This window comes from Panthera onca, chromosome F1, assembly GCF_046562875.1.
Source record: "Panthera onca isolate mPanOnc1 chromosome F1, mPanOnc1 haplotype 2, whole genome shotgun sequence".
Taxonomy (NCBI): Eukaryota; Metazoa; Chordata; class Mammalia; order Carnivora; family Felidae; genus Panthera; species Panthera onca.
The window spans coordinates 45878241-45890464 of NC_138355.1; the positions used below are offsets into that span (position 1 = coordinate 45878241).

At 51.6% G+C, this 12224-nt stretch overlaps 1 protein-coding gene across 19 annotated transcripts in view; it reads left to right on the forward strand.

The window, feature by feature from the left end:
• NFASC (neurofascin) overlaps nt 1-12224 on the forward strand; it is a 181627-nt gene that overhangs the window by 87442 nt on the left and 81961 nt on the right. The window lies entirely within an intron of this gene.

Here is a 12224-nt window from a genome sequence, read left to right on the forward strand (position 1 = left end):
GTGGGTCAAAAGGTGGGAGTAGAGCATTGCTGACATGGATTCCAGATCTGGACACAATCCAGCTCCACTTGCTCGGTGACTTTAGGAACGTTTCTAACTGCTCTAGGCCTGAGTTTATACAATGGGGACGGTAATGAACGTCTTGTAAAGATTAAGTGTATAAAGAGCCCTGCGCAATGCCTGGCATGTAACAGGTGTTCAGTAAATGAAAGTTACTATTATTTATCCTATCAACAGAGCTCAGATATGCTTGTCTTATCAAAGTAGTTTCTGTGTGGGCCTTTTGGGGGCCACAACTGGCTTCCGACACTGTCAGGTTTCAGGGACCGCTTGGGAATTCCAAATGACCATGCGGGGCTTTTCAATGGATCATTGTTACTAAGTATCGAACTTGAACGTACTGCTTGACACTGGGGGTGGGGGAGGTGCCATTCTTTTGTTTTACTGTATTTGGAGGACACTGATTGCAAAAGTGGTATATACCAAGCTATTTTCATGAGCATGTAAAGATAGGTAACACAGCACGGGAACAGACCCCCAGGTTTGCGACAGAACCCGGAGGTCGTCTGTTGTGTTACCGTGCCCCCTCTCTGCATGCAGTCTCCCCCCTGTGCCCCCCAAAGCCCGTCACCACCCTCCCTGGGCACCGTAGGTGGCCCCCCCAGACCCCCGCCTGAGGAGCCCCTCCCTTGTCAGGTGATAGCAACTTCGCAGCCCGACAGCACATCTGGCTAGCAGCCCCAGTCTCGCCCTGAGGCGCGCAGCGCTGCCTGATGCCGAGCAAACCTGTGCTAGCTCGCACGTCGGAACACTTCCAATCGGATCAGCAATCCCTAACACTGGTTCCAAGCTTTATTTTTATAGTGTGTCCGTTTCATTATGCCATTCAACTTTCATGACAAGTCAGGGGTGCGAGCAAGGCTGGTGTCCTCATGCCATTTGGTTGATGAGTAAACTGAGGCTCAAGAAGTTATTTCTCCAGGGGTCCACAAAATGTATTAGCCTATTCTAGAATTTAGTTGCCCAGAATTACGGGCTGTTTCTTGCCGTGACACCGCACTGTGGCCTCCAGGCAGAGGTACCTGCACAGCACGAGGGGTCAAAGGGTCAAAGGACTTGCAGCCACATAGAGAAACCTTAAAAAAAAGAAAAGAAAAGAAAAGAAAAGAAAAGAAAAGAAAAGAAAAGAGTGCAGAGAATACATGTGAGCAGGCACATATGGCTGTTGAGGGAACAGTAAGTTCTGAGAACAGGAGAGCTGGTCCAGCTTTTTTAGGGGGTGACGATAATCGTCATTATAATAGTCAGCGCTCTGAGTACTCCCTATATGCACCGGGCACTGTGCTGTGTACTTGACGTGCATTTTCCATTTTATCCTCACAACAAACCTACGAAATAGGGCCTATTATCATTCACATTTTATCAGTGACAGAAATACGGGAAGTTTCAGGCCTGTACCCAAAGCTGCACGTCTAAGAAAGTGCCAGCAGCACTTTGAATTTGAATCTGGGCAGTCCAGCCGTGGGACCCACACAGCTGGGTTTGGGGTGGCCTGTTCCAAGTGTTCCCCGAAACTCTGGGTAGCCTCTTCTCAGCCCGCCTCCAGCCAGGTTCCAGGGGGGAATCTGTTTGCGGAAGCCTCATGGGGCAAGTCCTCTGTTTCTGGGTCTTCCTTCCCTCTGGCTCTTCCCCTTTTGTTCTGAGGCCACTGCCATCTGGAGCTGCCCCAGGCATCTGCTGCCAGCACACTCCTCCCTCCCCACGTGAGGCACCTTCCCCACTCAGACTCTTCGCTCCCCTCCCTCCTCTCCCCCACCCCGCGCTCCACCTCCGGGTCCCCACCAGGCGCTCAGAACGGACACCTGCCCTCTGACGCAAGACAGAGAAACCCCTCGGTTCTCCAGGCCTTCAGTTTCCCAGATGGATCCGTTCGGTTAATTGCACTCACACTCCTAAGCCCTTCTGCCCGAGCCTCCTCTCTCCAGAAACACGATAACAGGCCACCTCGGACAGCATGGGCTCAGGACACCATGTGGGTGATCGCGAGGGGCCATGGGTCTTCATTAGGAACTGTTTTGCCCCAAGACCAATCCCAGGCCCCTGAGGCAGTGCCCATGCTTAGCCCCCTTCTCCTGGGGGCGCTGAGATCTACAGGCTAGGTGTGGAGACGTGGTAGCAGCAGTGAGGTAGGTCAAAGCTATTCCCCTAATAGCTGTCTACACCATTTCTGCCGAAATGATGCGTTCTCTTCTCCATTCCTCAGCCTTTTCTGCTGCCCCGCTAAACCCACCTGTTCAGCAGAAGCTGGGCTGTTGAGTTGGAGACACCAAGTCGCTTCTGAGTTTCTATTTCTCATAAGAGGACCACATCTGTAGCAAAGGGAGCCCCTTCTACGTGCTGATGCACGCACTTCTCAGGGCACAAGACACAAAGCTTTCCTCTGCACCGCTGGAGCCGATCTTTCGTGTAAGCATTGTAGCTGCCAGCGCTTTGCAGCAGACTCGCAGACACGTGGTGCATCTTCCAACGCAGGCAACAACCTTCCCTTGTCTGTGCCACCTCCCTCCTCCAGGCTCCTGCATTTTCACACCCCCGGCCTGCAGGAGCCTGCCGGGGTGGCAGTTGGATCCAGACTGATGTCTGTCTGGGATGTAAATGGAGGGGGCTGGAGGGAGACAGGGGGGACAGATGCCACTCCCTCCTGCTGTCTTAGCCCTTTCCTCCCTGTGCCCCTTTAGCAGCCCAACGGGAATTTTTAAAACGCAGCTGGGTGTGTGCTGTCCTTGGAATCTCAGCTGCTACGCCAATATGGATAGCGGGTTGGAAGTTACCTCCGTAGAACTGACATGGCTCCCTCTCTGGGGCTGACCCATTGGCCATGGGGCATTGGTGGATGAAGCTGATACGAATAAGGGGTAGAGGAAGGGCTTGGGATCAGAAGACCCCAGCAGAGGCAGGAAAGAAAGGGGCCCACCGCTGCTTTGGCTAGCCTGGGATCTTGCAGGAGCCTCCTTTGCCCTCTGGTCTGAAGCAGGCAACTACTGTGCACATCACCATATGTTAGCTTTAAGATTGATATTAACTCCTTGGCCACAGAGCCAAGGCTAGTTGCACAGGCATTGGTGTGCATTTCATACATCTACAAAGTAGACTTCCGTATTCCAAAGCCCAACCTGCCCAAAGCTATGTAGCGATGCAATACACTGGCCATAACTTGGGAAAAAGGGAGAAAGGACCAGTGACTTTGAATGCTGGGTTTGTGCCAGGCCTTGGTTTAGATGCTATACATATAACTTAGCCCGTTAATTGATTTAAAATGAATTAACTCACAACAGTTCATTGAATTAATAATCACTGAGGGGAGCCTGGGTAGCTCAGTCGGTTGAGCATCTGACCTTGGCTCACTTCCTGATCTCGTGGTTCGTGGGTTTGAGCCCTGCGTCAGGCTCTGAGCTATCAGCACTGAGCCTGCTGCAGATTCTCTGTCTCCCTCTCTCTGTCCCTCCCCTGCTCTCACTCTGTCTCTCTCTCTCTCTCAATAATAACCAAACATTAAAAAAATTAAAAAAGAACTAATCATGGAAACAACCTTTTATTAAGTGTATTCATCCCACTCTTAAAGACAAGAAAACTTAGGCTCTAAGAGAGAGTAAACACATTGCTGAAGACCATGCAGCAGCGGGCACCTGGGTGGCTAAGTCTAAAGTGAAGAGTCCGCCTCTGGATTTTGGCTCGGGTCATGATCTCACGGATCGTGGGATCAAGCCCCACGTTAGGCTTCTGTGCTTACAGCAAGGAGCCTGCTTGGGATTCTCTCTCTCCCTCTCTCTCTGCCCCTCCCCTGCTTGTGCGCGCTCCCTCTGCCTCTCTGTCTCTCTCAAAATAAATAAATAAACTTAAAAAAGATCACGCAGCCTGTGGACAGCCGAGGTGGCACTGAAGCCCAGGTGTGTGGCTCCAAGTTCATGCCCTTTCCACGTGCCAGAGGAATTACACATACGTTCTCTTGAAGCCCCATCTCTGAATCCATTTCTAGTGTGTTTTCCCTGGTCTGCATGGTTTCCGAGCTAGTTCATCGTTCACCTCTATTGATTAAGCCCAGCCCTGTTCTGTTTTGAGCTGGAGTTTATTCCTGTGAAGGATGCAGGAAAGACCTAGAAGCCACCGCCCTCACCCTCAGAAAGCTCACAGTCTGATTAAGGGACTGAAGGTCCTCCCTCTTTCCTGCACCCCAAACAAGCTTTCCTATAATCTTGTCCCTCTTTTCTTCCTGCTTGAGTTCAGTCTGTGGTTTTCAAATGGCTTCGGAACCTTGGTCTGTTGAAACCAGGCTTAGAATCCCACAAATAGAGGGCGGGGTAAGCAGCTTAACATGACTGACGTTGGGAGCAGATGGGTCCAGATGGTAGGTCCTCGTGTGGACAGTGGCCTGGGCTTCAAATGGAACACCCCACTCAAGGAGCCTGGGAGCCCACTGCTCAGAGCCTGGGGTAGGAAGCTACATTTGAAAGGAAGATGGCTGAGGTTTTGCACAGCTGTCTTCCCTTAGGAAAGCTTCTGAAAGGGATGGGGTTTCCTACCTGTTCTCTCCGCGACATTCCCTCTGTACAGCATTTTGCAGTTTTCTATGGAGTTAGGAACAAAACTGTGACTCCCGAAGGTGGCATACGAAAACTTAGCCTTCCGTCTTTTGTTGTTTTTTTTTTTTAACGTTTTTTTTTTTTTAATTTATTTTTGAGACAGAGAGAGACAGAGCATGAATGGGGCAGGGGCAGAGAGAGAGGGAGACACAGAATTGGAAGCAGGCTCCAGGCTCTGAGCCATCAGCCCAGAGCCCGACGCGGGGCCCAAACTCACGTACCGTGAGATCGTGACCTGAGCTGAAGTCAGACGCCCAACCGACTGAGCCACCCAGGCGCCCCACCATCTTTTGTTTTAAATCAATATCCATGATGTTAAAATTCTCAATCCCCAAGCCGAATTCTTCCTTAAACTTTTCAACTGACAAATGTTACAGTTTTCTTCATAAATCTCGTAAATTTTGACAAACGTGTTTGATCCCATTAAGAAACTTAGTTCATTAAATCCCTTTGAACATTTGAAACTGTGTTTGTCAATTTTATCATTAACTTTCCTTTTTAAAATATCACAGTTTTGTAACAAGAGCCTTCCCAGTCCTTATGTAATTCTTTTTTCTTTATTTTTTAAAGTATTTTATTTTCTTCTTTTAATGTTTATTTATTTTTGAGAGAGAGAGAGAGAGAGAGAGAGAGAGTGTGTGTGGAGGAGGGGACCCATGTTAGATCCACAGGATCCAAAGCAGGCTCTGTGCTGACAGCAGAGAGTCTGATGCAGGGCTTGAACTCACCAACCGTGAGATCACGGCCTGAGTCAAAGTCGGGTGCTCAACCGACTGAGCCACCCAGGTACCCCTGTAATTCTTTTCTCTTACTGATAGTTTAAATAACAGCTTTATTGAGATATATTTCCTATACCATACAATTTGCCTATTTAAAGTATACAGCTCAGTGATTTGTAATATAGTCACAGAGTTGAGCACTCATCACCAAAATTAGTTTTAGAACATTTTCATTGCCTTTGCCCTCCAACCCCCACAAAACCCCTACCCATTAGGGATCCCTCCCCCTCCCTCCACTCTGGTCCTTCTCTAGCCCTAGACAATACTAATCTACTTTCTACCTCTATGGATATACCGACTCTGGACTTTTTATATTCATGGGATTATACAATGTGTAGTCTTCTGCGACTGGCATCTTTCACTCATTATGATGTCCTCGAGGTGCATCCATATTGTAACATGCCTCGGTGCCTCGCTCCTTTTTATGGCTGAACAATACCGCGTTGTATGGATGTGCCACATTTTATGTAGCCACCCATTGGGTGAGGGACATTTGAATCATTCCACTTTCTGGCCATTATCAATTATGCTACCGTGAACGTTCCTGTACAGATTTCATGTGGATGTGTGTCTTCAGTACTCTCTGGTCCATACCCAGGAGTGGCGTTACTGGGTCGCGTGACAACTCTGTGACTCACCTCTGTGACCCTGGGTCTTGTCATACTAAATGCAAGCCTCCTTCTCTGACCTTTTACCTTCAGTGTTCATCTCTTCTCCCTCCTGGGTCCCTCCTTCTTACCTTACCCAAATCTTGGGCCCCACCCTTGGAGGCCTGTCACAGAGGATTATGATCACTTCCCCTCCAGCCTTGCGCTGAGCCACTTTCCTTTAATGGCAGGCCCCAGGGAGGCAGCTGCTGCCATCCTGGATGTCTTCCCCACCCACTCGGAGAGGGGGTGGGAGCCTCCCCATCCTCTCTCTCCAGCTGTGAAGAAAGATGTGCGTCTAATTGCTGTGAAACTTTCTCCCTGAGGGTAAAAGACAGGGAGCCAGACAGGGAGAAGCTAGGATGCTGAGTGGTAGGGAGGTGGGGGCTCCTTCCTCCTTCCTGGAGGTGCCAGGATTCCTCTCCAAGGGGGTCCTCCGAGGCCATCTTTCCTGGTGTCAGTTTGGTTTATGCTGATGGCTCTGAGGTGGAGGCAGTCCGCACACCCTACGTGTTAACTTCCGTTTCCTTTATAGGTAGTCTTTATACAGAAGGAGACTGGTCAGAGCTCAGTTAATCACACGCAGGGCCAGTGAGTGGAGCCTGAATCGTAGGAAGTCACAAATAGCCACAAACCTTATTCAAGCCAGCATGTTAGATCCGCCAGCCCTCAGCTACGCTGGCGACGCTGGAGAGACTGTTCCATTCCATGCGTGTTTCCTAGTCCTGCCTCTCAGAGGACGAACCAAGAAGCGACAACAATAAGGGGGAGAAAACGCACAGCCCCCGAGAACTTCAGACAGCTGGCTGGATTATAGTACTGGCAGGTTCTTCCCAGTGTGACCAGCAACCGCTGGCCCATATGGGAGCTGTCAGCAGGGCTGGGCTCTGGACCAGGCCACCTGTATACTTTGGGCTCCCTTGCCAGGCCAGGCTGAGACGTGCCAGGCTCCAGTTGGCCTGGAGTCAAAGAGATGAGACGATACAGCAACCCCTCTTCCTCCAAGTGTCAGGCTCCATGTACGAGGATGTTCACTGTGGCATTGTTGTGATGGGAAAACAAAAATAAGGAAGAACAACCTAGAAAAGTCTTTTACGAGTAGATGGTCAAAGGCTATGGGGTGGACGCTCACCGTGCAGTTACGAAAGAGAACACCGCAGGTCTCCGTGTCCAAGCCCCATGGCGTTAGTGACCCAGCCACTTATGCCATGACAGGCAGATGTCAGCGCCTCCCCACCCTGGAAGGAGCTACACTCTCTTGGTGGGTGCAGCTTCTTTGGGGGCCCCGGCCTGCCCGGAGGCGTATGAGTACCAGGGTGCCCTGTAAGTGCCGCGTGCCCCTACGGAGCCTGGTGCGAAGACTGGGTATTCAGCAGACATTCACGGCGGTCACCTGGAGGGAAAGTCCTCTTCCCCCTTTCTTCTCTCCCATTCCCTCCCTCCCTCCCTCCCTCGCTCCCGATTTAATAAATAGCCAAGTGGTTCGGGTTTCAATCTACAGATCAGTTCTGGGTGTTGAGCAGGAAACAGCTGTTTTCATCCAAATCCCTAACCTTAAACCCAGGTGTCCCCCTCGGCCCCCTCCCCAGGCAGGAATCAAGGGTCACCTGATACTGTTGTTCCCCCCACCCCCCATTCCCCCTGAGACCTGTGGCCTCTGTGAACTTAGCTGAGGCAGGGAGAGGAGGGGCCGGGTCTGCTGGGCGCCCCTGTCCCTGTCACCAAGTGGATCACTATCAACGGTTAAACACACAGCCCCTCACTCCTCCCAGATCTCTCCCCCTGACAATGAAAGGGAGCCAAGGCTGAGACAGCCACCGAGCAGATGGAGACCACCCCCCTCCAACCCTGGGAAGGGAGGTGGGAGAAGGGGGGAGTCGAATCCCATATACTAGGCTTTCTTGGCTATTGGAAAATCCCACAAGACAACTGGTTCGACCCCACACGGCTGCGGCTGCGAGGAAACTGGGTCTCTCTCCCCCTGGGCGTGGGGAGAGGCCAGCATCTAGAAGAAGCAGGCTGGTGAGTGCTTTCTTAGGCTGTCAAGCCCCGGTGCCCCAGAGGGTTCGGTGTAGTTACAGACAGCCCTTCAGAGCGGGAGGTGGGAGGATTGTGTGGGCAGATGCTTTCTTCTAGATGCTGAAACATGCGGTCATTCCGTGGGGGTGAGGAGGGGGACGTGGGGAGATGTAATCTTTTGGCAGGTGCTCCCAGAAGCGGCAGCCAGGGAGCTCCTCCCTGCTGCTTCCCCTTCAACTCTTGTCTTCCTCCAGAGATCCCTCTGTCTCTCTCCTACTTGCTTGGCGCTCTGGCTCTTTGGGACAGGCTGATGATCGGCAGCAGGGGGCATTTCCAGTTTCCTAGGAAACCCACCCCCTGGCCTTTAGATGCCTGTGAGCAGAGGGAGCGGAGCAGGCTCAGGTCACCATCTGTTGAATCGTTTATTCCTTGGCAGGAGAGAGATGGAAGGGAGGTGGCGGTGGGGATCAGAGGGCAGGAGGGGGGGGCGGTGAGGAGGGTCCCCTGTAGCACCCACAGCAGTCCCTCCGCTGCAGGTGGACCTCAGAACCCTGGCAGCTGTGCTGACGCCCTCAGGGCTGAGGGGGCAGTTAGGCTGGGAGTGGAAGGGACAGCAGTTTTGCGACTAGTGCCTGGCACAGCTGAGCCCCTAGATTCTGAGGGCCTGTCTGTGGGGTAAAGAAAACAGCGTAACCCTGACAGATCGGACAGAAAGCTCTGAGAACGGGGAGGGGGAAGATTTCAGAAAAAAGGAGATGAGAGTGTGGGCCGAGAGGATGCTGGTGAGATGCCCTTCTTGGGTTACTGTGGTTATTTTCATTATCAGACTTATATCTTAACAATGGTTTCATCCTGTTGATATTCGCCAAGGATTTGTCATATGTGGATTTGCCGATGGGATAACTGTCTCCCAGTAATAGGAAGTATCTGGTCAGCTACTCATCCCACACATATTTTTTGTACTGTCTTCCTATGGAGGGAGGAAAGACATGGGCTCTGAGCTCAAGAAGCTGAGAGTTCGGGGGCACCTGGGTGGCTCAGTCAGTCAAGCGTCCGACTTCAGCTCAGGTCATGATCTCACGGTCTGTGAGTTCGAACCCCGCGTCGGGCTCTGTGCTGACGGCTCGGAGCCTGGAGCCTGTTTCAGATTCTGTGTCTCCCTCTCTCTCTGCCCCTCCCCTGCTCATGCTCTGTCTCTGTCTGTCTCAAAAATAAATAAAAACATTTAAAAAAAAAAAAAAGAAGCTGAGAGTTCGATGCAGGAGACAGACATGGGAATCCCACGGGCAGGAAGCAATGACTGCTGGAACAGAGTTTGGTGGCGCATCGGGAAACACAAGGGAAATGCAGCCTATTTTCAGGGCAAAAGCAGGGCTGGTGTCAGGAAGGGGTTGCCACTCGGGGGCCTTGGTAAAGAAGGGGGGCTGCACTGGAGAGAAGTGAGGGAGTAGCATTGTGGCCTGGGTGAAGTGGGAGCAAAGGTCAAGGTCGCCGAAGGTGCCTGTTTGGCTGGAGCAGAGGCTGCGATTAGCGTGAGAGCTGCCCACGGAGCGCAGATTGTGCCTCTTAGGCCGGCTCCTCGACCAGTTTTCCTGCCGAGAACAGACAGGATAGAGGGTGAGCATGGGCAGGATGCTGGCTCTTTGTTCTATAAGTAAGAAGGCAGTAGGTGAGCGGGAATGTGGTTATTATCATAGTGATAACCCGAGACGCTGGTTTATATTTATGTACAAGTCAGCTGTGACTGTTACGCGTTTGTATGGGGAGCAGACGAGCTGAGAAATACCTTAGCTCTGAGTCTGGGGTCCCAGCTAAGAAGGGCTTCCTGCCTGTCTGCGTGAGCCCTCCGGCCCAGCGTGGGACACCTCTGAGCTCTTTCGGGCCCCACACGCCTGGCCCTGCCCCACTCCTTACTTCGATGTGCCTTTATTTCCTCTTGTGTTTCAGCTTCTCTCTCTGACTGCTGAAGAGGTTGCTTCCGGACAGCTATAGTTAATAAGCCTGCTGCCTTTTTTTTTTTTTTTTAAATCTGATGCACAATGGTGGAGTTTTACGTAGGCTCTGTTGGGCTTTCATTATCTCTGCTCCCTCACAACATCCTGTGGCAGTGATGTCTGAATGTGTTCCTTAGCTGGTGTGGGTCGTATTGTTCTCGTCGTTTTATTATTTATTCCAGGCACTAATTGCTAGCATGTGGCCTCATAGCACTCATCTGTCGGTACGTCCCAAGGCATTAATCAGGAGCCCAGCCTCCAAGTACCTGCAGGACTGCTCTGTTCATGGCTCGGAGGCGTCCAACTGAACATATTCGGTTCCAAGCTCGTTCTCCTTGTGCCCGACCACGAACAGATTCATTCCCTGTTCTGTATTTCTGATACCGATCCTTAGCATTATCCTCATCCAGTTTCCCGACCTAGGAACCTTCATGCCGTCCTTCTTCTCACCACCCACTACCGGTCAGTCATCAGCTCCTGGTGACCCTAACTCAGAAAATATCCTCAAATCTCAGTGGTCCTTGGCCACTCTGAAGCCATCTGCCTGTTGCACGCACACTCTCTCACACTGGGTGCAGAGGCATCTGGAATCTGGGAGAAAGATGCGTGGAGTGGCAGGCAAAGGAGGTGTGGTCTGAGGAACCTCACCCTGGGGAGGAATCTTGGGTCCCAGAGGCGACAGATGCTATGCAGAGAGTGGCCTGGGACTGAGCCCAGACCAGCCCCCTGATGGGCAGGTCACAGGCCCTCTCTCGGACCCGAGTTTACCCAATACCCAAAGAAAAGTCTTGCGTGGGTCGGAGTCAGCTTGAGGTCACCAGGAAGGAACACGATAAGCATAGTGAGAGCAGCTTAATTGGTGTGGTGTCTCATGTTCCTATGCTTTATCCATCTGCGTTTCCAACCACAACCACTGGAAGCAGCCAAAGCAGGAATATCTATTTCCATGGTTGAAATTTTTTTTAAAAGCTCGGAAAACAAGTAATTTATTAAAAAAAAAAAAAAGTAAGTGGCAGGATTGAGGACTTTACTTGGGTCTTCTACTCCGTAAATATCCCCTTCCAGGCATACACCGGACACAAGAATGATCAGGGCATGGGCTAAGCCTCAAAAATGCCACAAAGAGGAGAGACGAGTTAAGCTAGTGGTGAGCAAACTGCGACCCCCCCCCCTCCTCCCCGCCCCCAGCCAATTCCAGCCCGCTGCCTGTTTTTGTAAATTAAGTTTTATTGGAACATAGCTATGCCCATTCGCTCACTTATTGGCCATGGTGGCCCTCTCACTACAACAGTAAAGTTCAGCAGTTGTGACAGAGGCTGTATGTCTCATAAAGCGGAAAATACCTACGATCTGGACCTTTACAGAGGAAGTCTCCGACCCTTAATTTAAAGTTTTACCGGTGTGCTAAGTGCCCCAGAGAGGCAGGTGTAAGGTGAAGTAGAAATGGAGGCAAGCAGTGGGGCGGGGGTGGGGGTGGGGGAGCACAAGGAATTATTCACGAAGCAGAAGATGCCTGAGTGGTGCAATGTTGCAGACGGAGTAGGAATTAATCACGTGACAAGGAGGGAAGGCCTTTCCAGCCACCGAGGATGGCACATGTAAAATGTGGACATTGTAAATGGTGTGTCAGTTACGGGGCATTTAGCATTTGGAGGGGGTCTGAGAGCCCTGCAGGAGTCTGATCTCCTGGAGCCTTGCTGCACGCAAGAGTTTGAGTCTGACCGTGTAGATTGATGGGGCGATATGGAAGCGTTTTCAGCCGAGCACTGACAGCCTCAGACAGGGGTTTAGAAAAATCACTGTAAAAGCAACATGGAGAATGACCTGGAAAGATACCAGCTGGGGGGGTTACTGCAGTAGTCCACGAGGCATGACATAGATCAAAGGTAAGAGGGTGGGAGCACGGGAAAGGGAAAGGGGGTGAGAGACACCGAGAGGGCCTCGGTGCCTCGTGTGAGGTGTAAGCAGCGGTGGGATTTCAGGGTGATTCCCAGGTGTCTGGCTCGGGCAAGTTGGGTGGGGGCCATCAACAGAGACAGGGAAGAGAGACAGAGGAGCAGGACCCCAGTGGAAACACGACGAGCCCGTGGCAGAAGGAGAGGATCTGGCAAGGTGATCACTGCTGCTGCGGAAGTTTGAAGGGCC